General features: G+C 42.6%; 1 protein-coding gene and 1 non-coding gene across 7 annotated transcripts in view; both read left to right on the top strand.

Moving 5' to 3' along the window:
• Positions 1 to 1,031: 1,031 nt before the first annotated feature.
• trnae-uuc (transfer RNA glutamic acid (anticodon UUC)) lies at positions 1,032 to 1,103 on the top strand. Its single transcript has one exon. It is a non-coding gene; the product is annotated as a tRNA-Glu (tRNA).
• Positions 1,104 to 1,779: 676 nt separating this feature from the next.
• Positions 1,780 to 21,338, top strand: part of elf1 (E74-like ETS transcription factor 1) — a 75,858-nt gene continuing 56,299 nt past the window's right edge. For 4 of the 6 annotated variants that reach the window (XM_045717994.1, XM_014199074.2, XM_045717993.1 and 1 more), the window contains exon 1: positions 20,996 to 21,299. The gene's annotated coding sequence lies outside the window, so the exon portion shown is untranslated. Of the gene's footprint in view, positions 2,059 to 14,218; positions 14,389 to 20,995; positions 21,300 to 21,338 lie in introns of those variants that run through there. The other 2 variants (XM_045717992.1, XM_045717991.1) reach the window with 2 other exon arrangements.

Here is a 21,338-nt window from a genome sequence, read left to right as displayed (position 1 = left end):
CATTCAAGATCCTGAGTCGCATCAACCCTATCGTCTCCAGCTTCCCAGGTCTATGAGGGTCTGTCCATCCTTCCATGTCTCCCGTCTCAAGCTGGTAAGGACCAGTCCCTTCTCTCCTCCCACAACTGCACCTCCGCCTGCTCGACTTGTTGATGGTCCCCCGGCCTACACTGTCCGACATCTGTTGGAGGCTCGTCGGGTCCAAGAAACCCTGCAATACCTGGGGGACTGGGAGGGATACAACCCCGATGGGTGGGCGTGGGTGCCTGCCCTGGACATCCTGGAGGAAGGAATCATTTTTAAAATGGACCACCCTTGGCTGGAAATTCGTCACTTGTTCATCACGCGATGATTGTGTTTTCAGCCACCGGTGACTTGTGAGTGCTTCATATGCGCTACAGTCAATTATGATTGCATGTCTACATATATTAAATATATAATTATTAATATACACCTACTGTATGATAGCTAGCAAATTAATTAGCTAACTAATGTTAGCCTGCCTAGCTGGAACGTCTGAATAAGGAAAATGTTTTATTTCTACAATTTCCAAAAGAGAACCAAACAAAAACATTTACTTAGACCGCTGCGCCACTCGGGAGCCCATATAAAGTGTTTTTTCTCAACGTTGCCGAGATGTTACGTGTCCTACTTATAGTTACTCCAGCAACCTGCTGGAGAAGACAGATTTTGGGCTCCCTCTCGCTTCGCCTCTTCCTCTCTGTTTATAGCTACTGTTTTTTAGTGCATGCACCAGTTACATGAAGTCGACACTAGGTGGGGTTGAATTGCCATGGATAGCAGAAATGTGGAGATGTGTTAAATTCAGACTTTTGTAAAAACAATAACATCTGTAATAATCTAGAAAATTATAATGGTAGAACTCTTTATACAATGACCCTACGGGGCAATGTAGGCCAGCGTAGGAGAGTCAGCTAACTATAACTGACGTGTTTACAATTATTTATTGTCTAACTACGCTTATACAGGTCAGATATAAATCTATACATTTGCCTCTATGACGTATCTGTTCCCATATGGTCTAGCGGTTAGGATTCCTGGTTTTCACCCAGGCGGCCCGGGTTCGACTCCCGGTATGGGAATTACTTCTTTTAACATGGTCTCGTTTCGTTCATGTATAGAAACATGTAGTTGTTTCACAATAAATTGTAAAACTGCTCACAGAGAGCAGGACCAGTGTGTTTATCAGTTATTATGCTAAAAACTCTGCAACAATATCTGAAGTCTGGAATGTATATTGTTCAACTGGACAACACAGTTGTTAATAACATGAAGTAGATTCCCGAAGTAGGAAATGTACCGAAAATGCGATCCCTCTGAAGTGGGCGGGATTCAAAGTGCACTGTTATTTTGATATTCTAAGGGACAGTGTGCATTTATCGGTTTCAATGTATCAATCTGAGCCACATCCTTGGCGCTCTATATTTAACGTTTTTTGTAATAGTCATGGAATTCCATAATGTTCGCGATTGTAAATCTAGTTGGTGTTAACACAATCCAATTCAAATTATAAAAACGAAGTGTCTATATCATTCTCAGTTCAGTTGAAATTCAGATAGGCCTAGTTTATTTTAGTCTATACCGGTAAGTTTTTAGTCTTCTCAATAAGAGTAACCAACATGACATAATTTTTTCATAACGTCCTGTTTCTCCATAGTTTTAAATGCTAGACAATCATGTCTTATGGTTTCTTTTACGCCTGTTACGTCAGGTTAGGGAAAATGTGACTGGTAGGAATTCCCCACGCATCAGCTTTCCGTAAGAAAAAAATAAGAAAAAAAACGGTGTAACCTTTCGTCAAGCACGAGAAAGTAGTGAAACAGGAGTTGCCTCAGTCGTTGTGCTGTACGGATGATGTCGAGCTTTCATCTCACATTTGAAGAAATACATATTTTTGGGGGAATATTACCAAGATGCTGATAAGTGCCTACTGAAGATATTTGGCTACTGGCCGATGTTGATGAAGCCATCATTCATGAGGCATAAGACATTGGCATTTTAAATGTCTGACGCTAGGCTATAAGATAAGGACTAAAGGTGAGTCTTCGCTACTCGAATAGCTAATGATGTACTTCAGTTTTTTTTAATGCAGTCTTGACTATTAGTCTGGAATGTGTATTAATCTAACAGTTGTGTTACCACCTCCCAAGCAGTCCCTCCCAAGCAGTCCCTTATTTTCTAGAACCCTCCCTTTCAATAAGTTTATGAGAGGTATTTAGTAACGTCTTATATTTATTTAATTCGTTTTCATATAGCATACATAAGGTATTTATTTATGTAAATCCACAACAAAGTAAATAAGAAGTTTATAATTTATACTGTATATTCACCTAGACTACTACAGATATGGACTACTTTAATTTCTCAAATTCAAGAGTTCTATTAAACCAATGTTTTGCCACTGACCCCACATTTGATGGGAAAAGCCTCCAGTCTGAATAACCTACTGTTTTGCTTTATTAACCCTCCTTTTACGGAGAAGCTGTGTCATTGTGCCACTACCATGCCTGCCATGTGACAGGGGTGCTGTGTGGTAAATGTGTGAAGCTGTTGTGTGCTGCTGACAGAGCTAGCCTGTCTCCAGTGTCTCCAGTGTCTCCCGGGTCCAGTGGCCATTTGTGATTCATGTGAGTGTGAGGGATCAATTATACAGTCCTGAAAGAAATGGATTGTTAATGATCTGTTATGTAAAGAGGAGTTCAACTGCACCCTATTGTTGCCATCAGAAGTATTAGACATCACATTAATAAGCATAACCAATTGCTCTTCAGACTCTGAATTTACTATTGGAGAATAGTCTGTCAATGCACCAGTGCTTCTAATTTCCTCTGAGTATTAGTAATGGCATGCGGTACCATTATCAATGTTTCACTACTCTATCTTGAAATTTGTCATTCAGTTCAAGAGGTTGAGAAAGACCCCCTCTTTCTGGGCACTTGTCTGAACCATGTCTGCTCATCATGGTCATCTAACATGTTCATGCTTATTTTCATGTAATAAATGACCTTCACCCTCCAAAAAATGTGATGCTTGGATCTCCACTAAACCGTGTTTTCTCAAATGACTTGAGCCCCTCAACATATCTGTGGCCAATATAAATGTTTGCCAGATGTTTACATTTTTCGGTTAAGATGCTGGCCTCAGGGACATTGCAAGCTGAGAAATCTCATTGGCCTTCCGTGCCTGCTGTTGTCCGGAGAAAGGGAGGGGCGAGACAGGGGAATACTTGTGCTCTTGTTATCCGGTGGGGGGTGGACGGGGGGGGATTCTTGCGGTTCTCAGCTCAGCCCGTCAGCAACAGAGATCAGCTGGTCCCTCTGACCCCACCTCTCCTCCACTGCCCCCCCCCCTGCAACACAGCCCACCTATCCCAGAGGCCTGGCAGATAATTGGAAATCTCAGTCTTCTGAAACCAATTATCTCCAACAAGAGCTCCTAAATATACTTGTCTGCAGTGTAGTGGTCTCTAGCATATGTTGCATGCACAGACTTCATGCATAGTTTAAAAAAAATTCCATGGTGCCTGCCTCACTCCACACTACTCAGTCCCACCCTCTTTCCCTCCTTCCCTCTCTCTCTCTCTCTCTCTCTCTCTCTCTCTCTCTCGGCCTTGACAGTCATGTGCATCAATGACCCTGCCTGCTCTGCCTTTGAACTTTGTTGCTGAAGGGATTTCTCCCGCACAAAGGAACTTTGAGGGACTAACTTCCCTTGCCTTTCATGAGACAGTGCTTGGATTAGCATGATGAGAACAGGCCAGGCATCAGGTTGCAGTTGATAGTGTGTTTATACACACTGACTGGGAACACTAGCCTCTGTGACTGCCTGGCTGGGGCAAATGGTATCCCTGGTACTTATGGTGTGACCGTGATGTCACCATCAGCAGGGCACAGCAGCCCGAGCCGCTGAGGAGTGACTGGGTGACGATGACTCCAGACAATGGGAGAGCTGTGCTCCTTTGTACTCCATAATATTGAGGGTTCCTGTTATTGTCCCGGCCTCAGTCTTGAGGCTTTTCTTAACCGGCAGAGAGCTGCCCTAATGGGCTTCTGGATATCGATCTTACCAGCTCACTTGTATCAGACTTTTATGCTGCATCTGAAGCACCACTATAGCCTCACAAAGGACAGATACCTTACATAGTGGCCTTGACAGAGACAGGTGAGTGAATGAAATGACTCTTGTGTTTGTCATATCCTTTTTGGTCAGGGTTCAAGTCAGATGACGTGGGAAACATGCTCTATCACATCCTGAAAAAGCTTTAGATTAGAAGCCCCTGTAATGTCTCTTGAGATGCCTGGTTTGAAGTTTTCTTTCCAATCAAGTCCAGTGATCAGTCTCTCCTGAGGTAAATTAGTGTCATTTGACACCTCTCGAGTAACCACAAGGTGGCAATGTTTATATGTTTCTCTGACTATGTAAGTAGGTATGTAAGTTGACCGAAATGTGAAGCGACTCACTCAAATAAAGGAACCAAATTTACACAGAAAACCTGAAACAACATCGTCATACTTCCCTATTTCACACCGTAGGTATCTAACTGTGGCCGCCCGTTTCTGTTGAAAGACAGTGGGGGAACTTGCTTTGTAAAGTTCCTTATTTCACAGTGATTTGGTTTCAACAGCTCTGTCACCTGAGTTCTCCGTCCTCTGATATCTCAGTAGGCAGCGCTACAGCCAAGCGGCAGAAGTGACGTCAAAGAGAAATGGGAGCCAGGGGAAATTCCACCTGTAACCCCATCCAGCCGGCATGTTGCCTCACACAATGTGAAGCATTTGACTCCAGTCCAAACAATAAAAATGGACTCCATATCTCCATATGTACTGTCATCAGGTTAACCTCAGTGTTGATGTCTTGTAAACTACATAATGTGTCTTGTTTGGCCAAGATATACTGATGTTAGAGGTCATGTATGTTAACCAGCTCCAAAACAACAATGCAATGTCTCAGCAGTAGCTTTAATTAAGACTTGGTAAACTTTGCCATGACTAGAATATATAGCTTTTCTTCCCATGACCCATATAGGCTATTACCAAAGACAGTACAGTATGAAGATAGGCAGAAACTGCTTCTCCAATTGAAATCCCTGATCACACTTGTAGGCAATGTCATAGCGACATTGGCTAGCTAAGCTCATGCGTAGAAACACGCCATCGGGTGTCGTGCCAAACTGTGCATGTGCAGGCTGTCAAATCAAAGGCACTCCTTCGATATGAAGTTGTTTTTGATGAAAATGAAAACGTGTCAATTTGTCACTTTCACGAGGTTGGAGTAATAACATGTTCAACTACTTAAGGCATTGGCTCGAATTTAGGTTGTGTTGTGCCTTTAGATTTCAACAACTAAGGAATAATTTTTCACTTCTCTCATTGACTTCTCAAACCCCAAACCCGGGCCTGATCTGCTTGGCCTGTTTCGCAAGCGTTCCCAGCGCCTCTGGGTTTAGAAACTGTGCTCTTACTCAGTTATTACTCTGTTAAAATGTTATGGTGGCAAAAGATGACCAACCACAATAGTGATTGACAATCAGCCTGGACTGATGCAGAGGTTTTTCTGCTGTCTCGTTTCTGGCGCGTCATCGTCTGCTGGCATCATCTGATTGGTGTAAATTCAAGGTTGCACCTCTCAGTCCGGGTACTTTTTGTTGAGACTGATGCGTATGTATCTTGGGTATTTTTAGTCAGCACACTATGTATCCGATGCTTGATTAAATTGGGGTGGCTGGGTTGTGGTTTGACTACTAGCGTGAAGCTCAAACAATAGCCAGCTAAGCTAACCACATACATAGCAGCCTATCACCACAAGGAGCATCACGTTCTCTCTCTCTCTCTCTCTCTGCTTACACTGTCGTTTGAATTGGTGCTTTGTGTTGTTGCCATGTGTTAGGATGCATGTCAGTCAGTGGAGTGCTACTAATGTGTCTGTCATGAAAGCTTGACGTGCAAAGTCATTTCAGTGTGTGCCTGTGACCATGTGTCTGATGATCTCACCTCGTTCAGCTGATCCACAGCATCAAACAAGTTCAAGTGTGAAATGTGACGGCGTCTTAAAGAGTGAGCTGGACAACATGTGTTAGCCAGTTAGCAGCTCGTCACGTACACAGAGAAGCAGTTACTATCCTATATCGGTCACCACATTGGGGCGGCAGGGTAGCCTAGTGGTTAGAGCGTTGGACTAGTAACAGAAAGGTTGCAAGTTAAAATCTCCTTGCTGACAAGGTACAAATCTGTCGTTCTGCCCCTGAACAGGCAGTTAACCCACTGTTCCTAGGCCGTCATTGAAAATAAGAATTTGTTCTTAACTGACTTGCCTAGTTAAATAAAGGAAATAAATAAATAAAATAAGAATTATATATTATATAAGTTTGGCTGGAAGGCTCCTATATCGGTCACCACATTATATAGGCTAAGTTACTGTCCTATATCTGTCACCACATTATATAGGCTAAGCAGAAAGGTTTTTTCTGAGGGGAGTTCTTGAGTATTTTAATTATTTAATAACTACATTCTACTATTGGGTGTTCATTCAACAGCACGCTTCCAAAGCCTGTGGACATTATATACACTGAATGTGAAAAAAATACTTTGTTATAAAATGGCAAAGCTGTATACTAGACCAAACTTGAGTCCTTTCAGCTGTTGCCCAGTGTTAGCAGCTCTTAAGCCATTAAAAATGAGAGTTTATCCACAGACAAAAAGTCAGTCAATTAGCCTCGGTGGAGGTAGCTCTTGTCTTTGTCCAGACTGCAGGTAGCGGATACTGTTCACAGAGGTTTGATGTGGACTGTCTGGAATGTTGGCCTTGCCGTTTGTGTTTAATGTTTAATGGGATGCATTTTATGTGAAGGGTGTGTGTTTGTGTGGCTCGGCTGGAAGGCTCCTCCTTCCTGCCGAATATTCTGCTCTTATCTACTCAAAATATGCCCAGCCATAAACTGCAGGTTTAGTTGGTTGCTCGCATTATTTGTGTAAGGATGTACTACCGCACAAAATGGGCTGCAGTCTTACAAAATAACATATAATCATCACCAGGAAGTTCCAGGACGTGTTAAATGTTATGTTATCACATGAGCGGAATATTCAGATGCCGCAATAACCTGGATATATAGCGCTCAATTTCTATCCTGGTTGAGATTTAACTTAATCTGCATCCAGGTGCAATGGTTGTGTCATGTCAGGTTACTAGTTGAAACATGAGACCATCTGCAGATTATAATCCAGTGCATCATCCTATGGTCAGTGCATCATCCCACGGTCAGCGCATCATCACCGCATTTGGCAGATCTATGAGAGTGACTCAGCTGTAGGCTATGTGCATTGGATGCATTTCCATTCAGCTATACGCCTACACCTCTCTCTCTGTTAGTTCTGTGTGGCTGCAGTCAATGCAGTCATCCACAGTCATTGCTGTGAGTCAGAGTTTAGGGCAATTCCATGGAAACATTTATTTAAAATGTATGCCAAACAAGAATATAGTAGAGTTCAGTAGAGTTTAGAACAGTACAGTATAGTAGAGTACAGTAGAGTACAGTAGAGTAGAGTAGAGTAGAGTTCAAGAGTACGGGAGAGTACAGTAGAGTACAGTAGAGTTCAGTAGAGTACAGTAGAGTTCAGTAGAGTACAGTAGAGTTTAGTACAGTACAGTAGAGTACAGTACATTCAGTAGTCAGTTATAGTTCAGTACAGTACATTATAGTGTACTCAACTCTAGTGTGTTCTCCTGTGGACTGTACTGAACTATACTCTACTTTTCTTTTCTTTTCTTTACTGTACTATACTCTCCTGTGCTGTGCTCTACTGTACTGAACTATACTGTACTGTACTGTACCGTACTCTCCTGTGCTGTGCTCTACTGTACTGAACTGTACTGTACTGTACTCTCCTGTGCTGTGCGCTACTGTACTGTACTGTACTGTACTCTCCTGTGCTGTGCGCTACTGTACTGTACTGAACTGTACTGTACTGTACTCTCCTGTGCTGTGCTCTACTGTACTGTACTGTACTGAACTGTACTGTACTCTCCTGTGCTGTGCTCTACTGTACTGTACTGAACTATACTGTACTCTCCTGTGCTGTGCTCTACTGTACTGTACTGAACTGTACTGTACTGTACTCTCCTGTACTGTACTCTCCTGTGCTGTGCTCTACTGTACTGTACTGTACTGTACTCTCCTGTGCTGTGCTCTACTGTACTGTACTGAACTATACTGTCCTGTACTGTACTCTCCTGTGCTGTGCTCTACTGTACTGTACTATACTGTACTGTGCTGTCCAAATTTGTGAACCCAACTGTGGTTTGTGATTACTATGAATTCCCATTGTAGCCAATTCAATTGCAGAAATTCTGTTACTGATTTTTCAGCAATTCCATTACATAAACAACATTTATATCAGTAAAAACACTATAACTAATTAATAGGTCTACCTTTACTTGTGACATTAAATTATTCTCCCTCCTCATGAGGGGGAGAAATGAGAAAATATCTTAAAGATATGTGGGTTTTTGGTAAAGGAATTTCAATGCACAAGGCAATGTTTCTTTAACTTACTGAAGGCAGAATTATATGTCCCAAACTAAATATGTGTTTATTAGTTGGCAGGGGACTTTAATTCAACATTATGTAAGGGATAATCAATGGGGGGCTATGCGTTCTATGGAAATGAATGAACAACGTGGAAGGTGTGTTTCACCACACGCCAGCGGAGTGGAACTAACCTTCCCTGGAGTCGCAGTATTTTCCAGAGAACGCATAGAGCCCCGAGTTGATTATCCTTTCATACCATGGCTATCACTTTATAATTTGCCACAAAAAATGTTGTTAATTTGCAGGTAGATGTGTGTTCAACATCCACTGAAGCAGGTAGCAAGTTTACTAGACAGCTAAAGTAGTTGCCTTGGTAACCAAACCAACAGACTTGCTAGTTTAGCAAACCAAACCATCAGTCCTAGCTTGCTATTATGAAAATCGAATTCAACAATGCCAATAATGTTTTAAATTCGACTATTGCTTTCAATAGCAGCTCAAACAAATAATATATAAGAATTAGCTATAGCCAATGAAATCTACCTTGCTGATATTCTATGCTTTCTAGGAAAATGCACGCTCTAGAATGCCCTTCAAGCCAATCAGAAACGAGTATTCAACAATTACATGGTATAATGTGTTTTCATGTATTTCTAATACTTTTAAAAAACTTTTTCTGGTTGATGTTTTCTAATACTCCTTTTACATCTGTTTGACCAGATGGACCTTTGCTTATTCCACATTTTTCGGATGGAAAATGGTTGAAAAATTAATATATGCCTTAATATAAAAACAAACAAAAAAATCTTACCTTTCATATGACACCCAATTTGACATGCTCCTATGAACTTCACATGTTGAAGCTCATGGGTCCTTCTACATGGAAATAACCTTGACCAATTCCCCAGTCCTGCCTGGTCACAGTCACGTAACATAACACTGACCAAAGCTGCATAATCTTTCTGACCATTCATTGTCTGCCAATTAACTGAAGGTTGAAAGGGTTTGAGTTAGTGAACTAGAATAGATGTTCTCTCCTAAGGATCATTGAAATAAACGATGTTGGCCTCAAACAAACTGTCTGCTGTGTTCATATGAAAATATTCCAACAGCGAGTCACAGACTTTTTATTTTATCACCCATTGTTCGAAGTAAGTCTGCCCTGAGTAACATTGACAAGTTTTCCATTGTCATTTCAAAGTGTTTTATGGTGTTTAGTTGTACCTTTTTGTCCATATCAGTGGGGCTCATTAGAATGCCTCGCTGACCCTTTCTCCCGCTCCACCTCAATCTGCGTGAGGGATGCTATTGGCCCAGTTATCCCTGGCTGAGGACTTTCCTTGGCTCTGCGTCCCAAATGGCACTATTACTTATGTAGTGCACTACTTTTGACCAGGGCCCATAGGGGACGCACACCTCTAGCTCTGAGTCACTCAGGGAACAGCCATCAGCTGACCTTGGAGCTGCACAAACAGCACGGCCTGTCCTTCACAAGGCTCCACATCTCATGCCCTCAAGGTTTGTCTTATTTAGGGAGTGAATGTTAGGGTTACATGGAGAAAATCGGACCTCTCCCAAATGAAAATGGATGGCCCTCCTTTCAGCAAAATATATTTTAGCTAAACCCTCCCTGTACCCAAAATAATAATTAAAACAAAGTGGATAGTAGAGAGCATGTCTACCGTTTACCCTCACTTCTTGGAGAGACCAGAGCCTTCGATATGCAGTTTTAGAAACTGTTATTCGTCCTGTAAGCATTACATGGCAACGCAGGAATTTTGATAGCGTACAGGGCTGCGGGCCAGAAGGTTTTTGGTTCACAGGTCACCATGGACAAGAGTAGGGGTGGAAAGATCTCCTTTATAGTAAAAGCATTGAATTAATCTATCATCATATTTGCAGGTCTGAGAAAAAAATGCCTTTTATAAACATTTCATGCAATTCTACTTCACATATTAGTAGAATCTTTTTTAATGACCGAAATGAAAGGCTAAGAATGGAAAGAGAGAGAACACTGTGTTCATCTTATCATATTTCTATAATGCCAAATCAGTGTGTCTGGTTTGCAACAAAACTGTCCCTGTTTGCAAATACTTAATTCTGAGATGTCATTAGGAATCTGAGCATGGTACTTTCAAAAGTTAGGCCTAACTTTCCACCCCAGACAGAGTAGGCCTACTGAAGTTTTAACTGCTGGCTGCTCGTCTTCCGTGGCTTAACCTAACGAGAGAAGGTCACAAGTGTTTCCCTAAAAGCTGTCTGGGTTTAAAAAGCTGTCTGGGTTCTATTGTTCAAAAAGTGAATAGCTTAATCAATTGATAGTGACAGAATTAGATTACTTCCCAAGCAAAGTTTATTTTTTGTCTCCTCGGCTGTAGAAGGTTGTAGCTTAGCCTCTGAATGTCAAAGAAATTAACATCACACCTGCGGGACAGGTACAGGATGGCAACAACAACTGCCCGGGTTACACCAGGAACGCACAATCCCTCCATCAGTGCTCAGAATGTCTGCAATAGGCTGAGAGAGGCTGGACTGAGGGCTTGTAGGCCTGTTGTAAGGCAGGTCCTCACCAGACATCACTGGCAATAACGTCGCCTATGGGCACAAACCCACTGTCGCTGGACCAGACAGGACTGGCAAAAAGTGCTCTTCACTGACAAGTCGCGGTTTTGTCTCACCAGGGGTGATGGTCGAATTCGCATTTATCGTCGAAGGAATGAGCGTTACACCGAGGCCTGTACTCTGGAGCAGGATCGATTTGGAGGTGTAGGGTCCATCATGGTCTGGGGCGGTGTGTCACAGCATCATCGGACTGAGCTTGTTGTCATTGCAGGCAATCTCAACGCTGTGCGTTACAGGGAAGACATCCTCCTCCCTCATGTGGTATCCTTCTTGCAGGCTCATCCTGACATGACCCTCCAGCATGACAATGCCACCAGCCGTACTGCTCGTTCTGTGCGTGATTTTCTGCAAGACAGGAATGTCAGTGTTCTGCCATGGCCAGCGAAGAGCCCGACTCTCAATCCCATTGAGCACATCTGGAACCTGTTGGGTCGGAGGGTGAGGGCTAGGGCCATTCCCCCCAGAAATGTCTGGGAACTTGCAGATGCCTTGGTGGAAGAGTGGGGTAACATCTCACAGCAAGAACTGGCAAATCTGGTGCAGTCCATGAGGAGGAGATGCACTGGAGTACTTAAAGCAGCTGGTGGCCACACCGGATACTGACTGTTACTTTACTTTTGACCCCCCCCCTTTGTTCAGGGACACATTATTCAATTTCTGTTAGTCACATGTCTGTGGAACTTGTTCAGTTTATGTCTCAGTTGTTGAATCTTATGTTCATACAAATATTTACACATGTTAAGTTTGCTGAAAATAAATGCAGTTGACAGTGAGAGGATGTTTCTTTTTTTGCTGAGTTTATATATGTGCCCTCTGTTCCCCAGTGTCCAGGTTGGTTATTGTTACCATGTCCGTTGGTCCTGTGAGTACCTGTGTTGTTGTTTTGTGCAATTGTTATTACGGGTCTCGTCCCGTGCATTGTTATTACGGGTCTCGTCCCGTGTATTTATTAGAGGTTTAACCTCGTTCTTTTGTTTGGATTACATCCCTCTGTGTTTTGTATGCATGTTTGTTTTGGGCTTCGTCCCTGTGCCTTTCATGGCATGTTGTGTAATTTGAGTGGAGTATTAAAACCCCCTATTATGTATTCCTGCGCCTGTCTCCAATCCTTATACAACATGACGGAATAACCAACCCTAAATGGAGACAGCGGGAATGTCCCGTCAGACACGACCACATCTTCAGCAGCTGCAACTGGCCCTGACCGAACCTGTGTCGGGGGGGTACTGTCACGGATTCCCCTGGTACTGCTGCTCATTCTGTGCACCAGCTCCGGAGTTCTACAGCACCCGCTTCTAGGCGTCATGAACTTTCTAATTACGCCCACCTGGTTCCCATTTCCCCTGATTAGTAATTGTATATATGTGCCCTCTGTTGCCCAGTGTCCTGGTCGGTTATCGTTATCATGTCCGTTGGTCCTGTGAGTACCTGTGTTTCGGCTTCCGTGCTGCGTGTCCCGTGCAATTGTTATTACGGGTCTCGTCCCGTGCATTTATTAGTTTTAAAGTTTAACCTCGCTCTTTTGTTTGGGTTACATCCCTGTGTGTTTTGAATACGTGTTTGTTTTGGGCTTCGTCCCCGTGCCTTTCATGGCATGTTGTGTAATTTGGGTGTATTAAAACCCCCTATTACGGATTAATGCACCTGTCTCCGATCCTTATACAACGTGACAAACATTTTGTTTTTAATAAAATCTATTCTAGTAGTAACAAGCTATCAAAGTTGACCTCCGGTCCTCATCTTCACGTGCTCCTTCTCAAACTGAACAGAACATAGGCTAAAGGCTAGTCCATGCGCAAGATAGTGAATTTTTGGGACTAGGCTTAATCAACAATTATTTTCTGAAGAAGCCTATGCAGCACAGCCATTGGTTAGGCAGCACACAAAACAGTTTTGGGTCAGTAAGAGCAGAGCAGGCCAGGGCTCAGAGTTGGAGTATCCATTGCCGTGTGTAATGCAGTCCAGTTTTATTTACGCCATCCCAGTAGCTATCTTAGAAATATAACTTTGTGCTGTGCTTCTCCGAGCATGCACTTCGTAGCCTATAGGCTATGGATAATTTGATTGAAACCACACTAAATAGCCCATAGGCACACTTGATATTGCGTGCCCAGTGGAGAATCAGAGATGAGGGGTGGCATCAGGCACACATCGATATATAGCCTAATAAGCAACTAATTCTAAAACACTGAGAGATATTGATGTTTAATTAATAACAAATTGCATGACCCTCCCCTGTACTAGATTAAAAAAAATATTAAACCCTGCCCTTGACTGAAACTGAAAAAGCATGACCCTCCCCATTTCCCTCCAAGTAGCCATTCTGTACATTTCTATCCATCCCTTGCGATATTTTCTTATGGTCTTCAATCAGGGCCTTGATTCAGTTCTATACTATTTTCATAGAATTGAGATAAGATGTACTGTACTCCACTGGTCTGGTTACACAGCCACCGTAGTTGCTGGAACTGTGCTTGAAAGACAGGGCATTTGATTTCAATAGGGGGGCACGTTTTTGTTTCATGGGACCTCCAATGTGTGCACATTTTTTTGAAATGGGTTTTTATAGTAAAAAATGTATTACATTTCAATGTGGCATAAACACCAGTCATGATACTTTCATCTGATTCCCAAACAAATCACTCCATAGGTGACGCGCGAGTTACAAGTTTGGGGAAGCTTACAATTTAAAACCATTTATACCGATCTGTGTGCCAGTTATGATTTTCATATGCATATTTTCGTGGAACAGTTTCATTTCAAAACGAACATATTATTTTCTCAATCATTGTCATTCACTTAATAGTAAAAGTCTGAATTAAAATGATAAAAATCTAAAAGGTAAAATTCAACTATGCCATATGGACACATTGATACATCGTGATCCATTGGCGGTTGAAGACTCAGATTGCCTATAGGCCAATGCAGGAGTAGGCCTCTAACTTCCATTGTCAACTAAGTAAAAATGCATAAAGCCGACAAATATCCTGATGAAAATTCAGGTCTTGTAATCGCATTCATCTCTCTACTCCACCTGTCTCCTTTCTATAGGTCTTGAACTATCGTGCACATGGTATCAAATCAATCAACTGGGTCTGGCCTGAAGTTGCTGCTAGCGAACCTGCAACATTGTATCAACTAGCCTATTTCAGGCCCTACCCTGAGAGTTCCCCATGCCAGTGAGCTTGGGACAGACAGCTGTTTTGGGGAAAAGTTTTCAGGTATTTTACGACGTTTCCACTTGATATATGGGATAATCAGATGATAATTTTGCTCATTCATACCGAGGCTTGGTGATTATTGAGGGGGAGAGTGTTGGAAAGATTTTTAATATACTGTGAGGATTGAGGAACTAGTATCATGCGCAATGGATGTTAATAGAACAGACTTCGTTGACTTACTGTGTGAGGTGAAGAAAAATTACTGAGAAATTCAGCTTATTAGTGGTGGATGCGGATGAGCAGGGACTCTGACAATAAGAAACCAGACATCCCTAAATGGGCACTTTCCTACATTTGTGTGCAGCAGGCCAGGTACGTCTATGTGTGCTCAGGTACGCATGCTCCCTCAACATTATCAGCACAGAGAAACCAGACACATGCTCATTGCTCACATGGAGCACTCCAAACAAAAAAAGACAATGTAAAAATTGACAAAACTCGTATATGATGGCCATGAAATGAACCAAAACTTGTTTGTTGCAAGTGTAGCAGGTTTTGAAGTCTGCAAACAACATTTCCACTCTGAGAATGAGAACAGTAAATGACTAATTAATATATGCATTAACAGAAATTAATGTAACCAAATGATGGTGATTAACAGTACATTTACTACTGTTGACATATGTAATGGGGAATTGATCAAAATAAACAAAGGGCAGTCAATTCACACATTGAAACAATGAATGTGAAAGAATTGGTGCAATACAGCTGAGTCATTCTGGAGAGCTGAGCACATGCATTCTGAAGAGAGACACACCCATATCTTCGCCACACCCCTCTTCTTCTTGAGTCAACATTTTTTATTATACTCAAGACCAGTGGCGTCATTCAGGGCAGAGCCCCACCTGTTTTGAGCCACACATTTTTAGCCCCCCCCCCCCCCCCCCAAAAGATAAATATATATATATACACTACCGTTCAAAAGGTTGGAGTCACAATTTCCTTGTTTTTGAAAGAAAAGCAAATACAATTGTCCATTAAAATAACATAAAATACAGTGTAGACATTGTTAATGTTGCAAATGACTATTGTAGCTGGAAACGGCTGATTTGTTTTATAGAATATCTACATAGGCGTACGGAGGCTCATTATCAGCAACCATCACTCCTGTGTTCCAATGGCACGTTGTGTTAGCTAATCCAAGTTTATAATTTTAAAAGGCTAATTGATCATTAGAAAACCCTTTTGCAATTATGTTAGCACATCTGAAAACTTCTGTGCTGATTAAAGAAGCCAAAAAAACTGGCCTTCTTTAGATTAGTTGAGTATCTGGAGCATCAACATTTGTGGGTTCGATTACAGGCTCAAAATGGCTAGAAACAAACATCTTTCTTCTGAAACTCGTCAGTCTATTCTTGTTCTGAGAAATGAAGGCTATTCCATGTGAGAAATTGCCAAGAAACTGAAGATCTCGTATAACGCTGTGTCCTACTCCATTCACCTAACAGCGCAAACTGGCTCTAACCAGAATAGAAAGAGGAGTGTGAGGCCCCGGTGCACAACTGAGCAAGAGGACAAGTACATTAGAGTGTCTAGTTTGAGAAACATACGGCTCACAAGTCCTCAGCTGGCAGCTTCATTAAATAGTTCCCTCAAAACACCAGTCTCAACGTCAACAGTGAAGAGGCAACTCCGGGATGCTGGCCTTCTACGCAGAGTTCCTCTGTCCAGTGTATGTGTTCTTTTGCCCATCTTAATCTTTATTTTTATTTTTTATTGGCCAGTCTGAGATATGGCTTTTTCTTTGCAACTCTGCCTAGAAGGCCAGCATCCCGAGGCTGAATGAACTGTTTCGCTGCCAGACAAGGCTCCGCTGATAGCCAGATGTAGCAGTGGTAAGGTGTTGGGACTGCTGTTGGGACTGCTGTTGGGACAGCTTTATGTAGGCCCTAACAGTTTGTGGGCACTGTTTGTCACCGTTATAGTGCAATTAATGTGTTGTGTTGTGTAGTGGCTTTTCTGGCATGCATCCCACATTTATTTTTTTGCCCCACCAAAATGTACATACTAAAATCGCCACTGTTCAAGACACATTATCTTCACACATATTTTAGATGCTTTTCACTGACAGCAGCAAACTCAATAATCAGCTGGGCCTATTCCCACGTTCTTCCCAAATTGGAATAGGCCTATGCACTTGTGTTTTGAAACAATCCACAGCTATTTCTTTTAGAAGCCCATGATCCTCTGCAGCTAAGTCATGCTCTCTGGTGAAGTATTTCAATGATTTTATTTAGACAGGAGTAATTATATAATTGGGGCAAAATATCAATTTACTTTAGGGGAAGCCAGTATCTGCCAACCTTCCTTTCCAATTCACAAGTAGCCGAAACCAGAGATCAGTATATAATGACGAGATGCTCATGTCAACTGTAAGCGGGCTGTCATGTTCCTTTCACTGATTAGCGGCTTCCGTCTGGCCACTCTACCATATAGGCCTGATTGGTGGAGTGTTGCAGAGATGGTTGTCCTTCTGGAAGGTTCTCCCATCTCCACAGAGGAACTCTGGAGCTCTGTCAGAATGACCATCGGGTTGTTTGCCACCTCCCTGACCAAGGCCCTTCTCCCCTGATTGCTCAGTTTGGCTGGGCGGCCAGCTCTAGGAAGAGTTTTGGTGGTTCCAAACTTCTTCCATTTAAGAATGATGAAGGCCTTGGGAACCTTCAATGCTGCAGAAATGTTTTGGTACCCTTCCCCAGATCTGTGCCTCAACACAATCCTGTCTCGGAGCTCTACGGACAATTCCTTCGACCTCGTGACTTGGTTTTTGCTCTGCAGAACCTTATATAGACAGGTGTGTGCCTTTCCAAATCATGTCCAATCAATTGAATTTACCACAGGTGGACTCCAATCAAGTTGTAGAAACATCTCAAGGATGATCAATGGAAACAGGATGGACCTGAGCTCAATTTCAAGCCTCATAGCAACAGGTCTGATACTTATGTAAATAAGGTATTTATTTTTTAAATTGTAAATATATTTGCAAAAATGTCTAAAAACCTATTTTTTCTTTGTCATTATGGGGCATTGTGTGTAGATTGATGAGGGAAGAAAACAATGTAATACATTTTTGAATAAATCTGTAACGTAACAAAATGTGGAAAAAGTCAAGGGGTCTGAATACTTTCCGAATGCACTGTATATGACTCTTAGCTGTCTTTATTTTTAGGCTATAAAGTAAAGGTGTGTCTCTTCACTTAGTCAGCGAGGTCACATGGTTGAGTTCTGCAAATATCAAGGTTGCAGCTCTCTCTCTAACCCTCCACAAGGGTAGGGTACGAGAGAGCCTTTTTATGTCTTCCCTTGATGGCCGTTTTGGCTTACTTTTACCCCAAAATGGTTTGTTTGGACTTTGAAACTTTTTATTTCATTTGTAGCTTTTCTGTTTGTTGCTTTTCTCCTATGCCCTTTCTGTATCCATCTATTTCAAGTCCTTTATTAAATGATTGTGCTCGTTTAGTCACTTAAATATAAAATATGGCACACATCTCTTTCACACGCTAATAAGAAAACAAACACTAACAGGCTTGATATTGTGGCCCCATATCAACCTTTGATACTTTTCTCCCCTCCAAGGCGAAAGTACAGCTCGATCCTAGATTTGGTCCATGTAATAATGGCCTACAGCTGAACTTTGAGGAAAATTACCACCAGAGACAGTGACAGCGACCCATAAGTCCTCTAAGTTGTAGAGATGGAATGTCATAGTTTCTGAGGCCTATATCCGCCGAGCTGTCATCTTATTCCCTCTGCAGATAAAAGGGACTGCAGTGGGGGATGATGTGGTCTTTAGCATGGGCACTGGCAGAAAGTGGAACAAAATGTGCTCCTTAGTATTCCTTACTGAAACAGCTGTGGAGGATAATGGAGTGCTGCTATCTGTGTCAACCAGGAGTGTCTATTGAACCTGCCCTCTCATCTGTTTGCTTTTCTCTCCTTTTGACAGACATTTTTGTCAGCAAAGTCAATGATCCTGCCACCCGTTACTAGTGTGTTGATTTGTTTTTTGCAAATGACTGCAATTAACAGCCGATTAAAAGGCGAGGCAATTTTCTGCTCTCTGAACTGGGGTCTTTGTTGGGGGGCTGTTAAAAGGAAACGGAGAGCTGGGACTCCCAGAAGTACTTCAGATACCAATCAAAGCTGTAGTATCAAGCCCCAGGAAAAGCGATGTTGCCATCAAAAAGCCTTATTGAAAAGGTTCTTGTGGACCCGTGGGAGAAAAAAAATCTTAAATACACTGGCCATGTGGTCTGAATATACTGCCATTCTGCCTCTCCTCACCAGAAAGAGCCACACAACCAGGCTCTGAGAAAAAAACATGCACCACCACACACTATTTACGAGTAAATAATCAGCACATCCACACTATTTACTGGTCAATAATCAGCACATCCACACTATTTATGAGTAAATAATCAGCACATCCACACTATTTACTGGTCAATAATCAGCACATCCACACTATTTACTGGTCAATAATCAGCACATCCACACTATTTACTGGTCAATAATCAGCACATCCACACTATTTACGAGTAAATAATCAGCACATCCACACTATTTACTGGTCAATAATCAGCACATCCACACTATTTACTGGTCAATAATCAGCACATCCACACTATTTACTGGTCAATAATCAGCACATCCACACTATTTACTGGTCAATAATCAGCACATCCACACTATTTACTGGTCAATAATCAGCACATCCACACTATTTACTGGTCAATAATCAGCACATCCACACTATTTACTGGTCAATAATCAGCACATCCACACTATTTACTGGTCAATAATCAGCACATCCACACTATTTACAGGTCAATAATCAGCACATCCACACTATGAATGAATTACATGTGTGTGTGTGTGCGTGCGTGTGTGGTCTTGTGTGTGACTTGGTGTGTATAAATGTGTTACCATCTAACAACCCTGGGTCTTTAAGACTGGAGTCAGACGGTATAGAGGACTAGAGGGCTGCTTGGACTTCTCCTGAATGCATCTGATCTTGGGCTGTGTAGTGGACACGCAGTATTTCCAGGGGCAGTGATAAATGGGGGTTGTTTGGTTTATTTGCTCTGTTCGAAGCAATTTCTCTCTTCTGTGCCGAAGTGGTCCTAACCTGGGCCAGCCTGAGTAAAAACTGCCATTCCAGATTGGTCTCAGATTGGGGTTAGTGAAAAGGTGACCACATCAAATGCAACTCCTTTTACTGAAGATGTAGCTGAGATGTCACACACACACACACACACATACTATACACACCAGTGGAGGTTGATGGGAGGAGCTTTAGGACGATAGGCTCATTGTAACGGCTGGAATGGAATAAATGGAACGGTATCAAACAGATAAAACATATGGAAACCACATTTGACTCCATTCCATTTATTCCATTCCAGCCATTACAATGAGCCTGTCCTCCTATAGCTTCTCCCACCAGCCTTCACTGACACACACACACACACACACACACACAGCTACGCCACAGAACTACTCAGCTTCCTGTTTGTTAGTCGAATTGTGTCTGATAAAGATGCTATCTAAAGACACGTGACGTAACAGCCCTGAACACAGGATGAGGTGGGGGATGGTGGTGCCCCAGTGGCAGATTTACATTAATTGGCTCTTCAGGCCTTTTCAGCTGAATGAGCAGGTGTGTGTTTGTGTCTTTGTCTCTGTCTGTGTGTGAACACGAGTATGCGCATTACCAGGCAAACAGGAGAAGCTAACATGGAGAATCCTGCTCTTGGAATAGTAATACATCCAGTGTTGGCTGTGACAGCTGTACACCTGTTAGCTCGTGTTTGATTGAGTTGGTTGCTTACGGGGGAGCATGTGATGAGAGCTGCAGACAGTATGGCCACTCATATACATCAGCAGAATATCATCCAGGTGGGGTTTAGGGGGGAGGAGGGGGGTCTATAGAACCACCTGTGCTGAGGCATTAGCTAAGACCAGTAGCCTGCCTTTGATGTCAAAGTGCGGTCAGTTGAGACCTCTTTGGTCTTTATAGCCCACTATTCTTGTGCCTCCCACTAAAGTCACATATAAAGCTGGTTTTATGGGGCCTCTGTTGGCTCAAGAGCCACTCCTCTGGATTTACCTCTGACGGTCTCTTTTGCTTTACCTTAATGACCTCACACCTCACAACCCTCTAATGAAAGCTTAATGATTAAAATTTGCCTGTATTCTTCTCTGACACATTTTTACAATCCAGTGTTTCTCAAGTCTTCCATTTACTGATTTTAACCACCAAGACGAGACTGCTCTATAGTACTCGGTCAAAGTCCAAGTGTCCTCAACCAATTGTAAACTGAACTATGTATTTACAGCACCCAGCACTCCTCCGCAGAAGAAACCAGTCTGTTGTCTTTCACATTGCTCAAGTTGTGGCCTGCTGGTTGGTCTGTCCCGCTCTCCCCCCCCCCACATCCAACCCACAGCCAATCCCCAACACCTGCCGCGACTCACCTGAAAGGATTTGCATACAGGGCCCACCCTGGTTCGTGATTGGCCAGGTGCAGCCACACTGCCTGAGGACTCCCCCACCAATGGCTGTCCTGCTGTGTGACTCACAGGGAGAGCCAGGGCATGTTGCTTCACTACACTTCTCCTTTTTTTTTTTTTTTACATTTTCAATAGCAGCCATTGCCTCGCTTTCTCTTCTTCTCCTTTTCAGTTTAGTGTTATCGCTGTGAGTGGGAGAGGTAGAGGGCAGGTCAGTGTTCCACACCTCCTGTACCGCGCTGGGTCCCGCTGCTCTCTGGAGGCACACCCTTACTTGGATTATTTTTCTTTCATTGCAGTTGTCTCGGTTTTCCCCCCCGTGTTTTTTAAGTCATTCAGATCTGTCACTTGTTCTACTGTTAACATGGAATTCGACACATAAGCCCTGTGTCTTTGAGGTTAGTGACTGCAGTTTTTCTGTGAATTTGTCTCTATTT

Source organism: Salmo salar, chromosome ssa05, assembly GCF_905237065.1.
Source record: "Salmo salar chromosome ssa05, Ssal_v3.1, whole genome shotgun sequence".
Lineage (NCBI taxonomy): Eukaryota > Metazoa > Chordata > Actinopteri > Salmoniformes > Salmonidae > Salmo > Salmo salar.
This window is presented reverse-complemented; position numbering and strand designations above follow the sequence as displayed.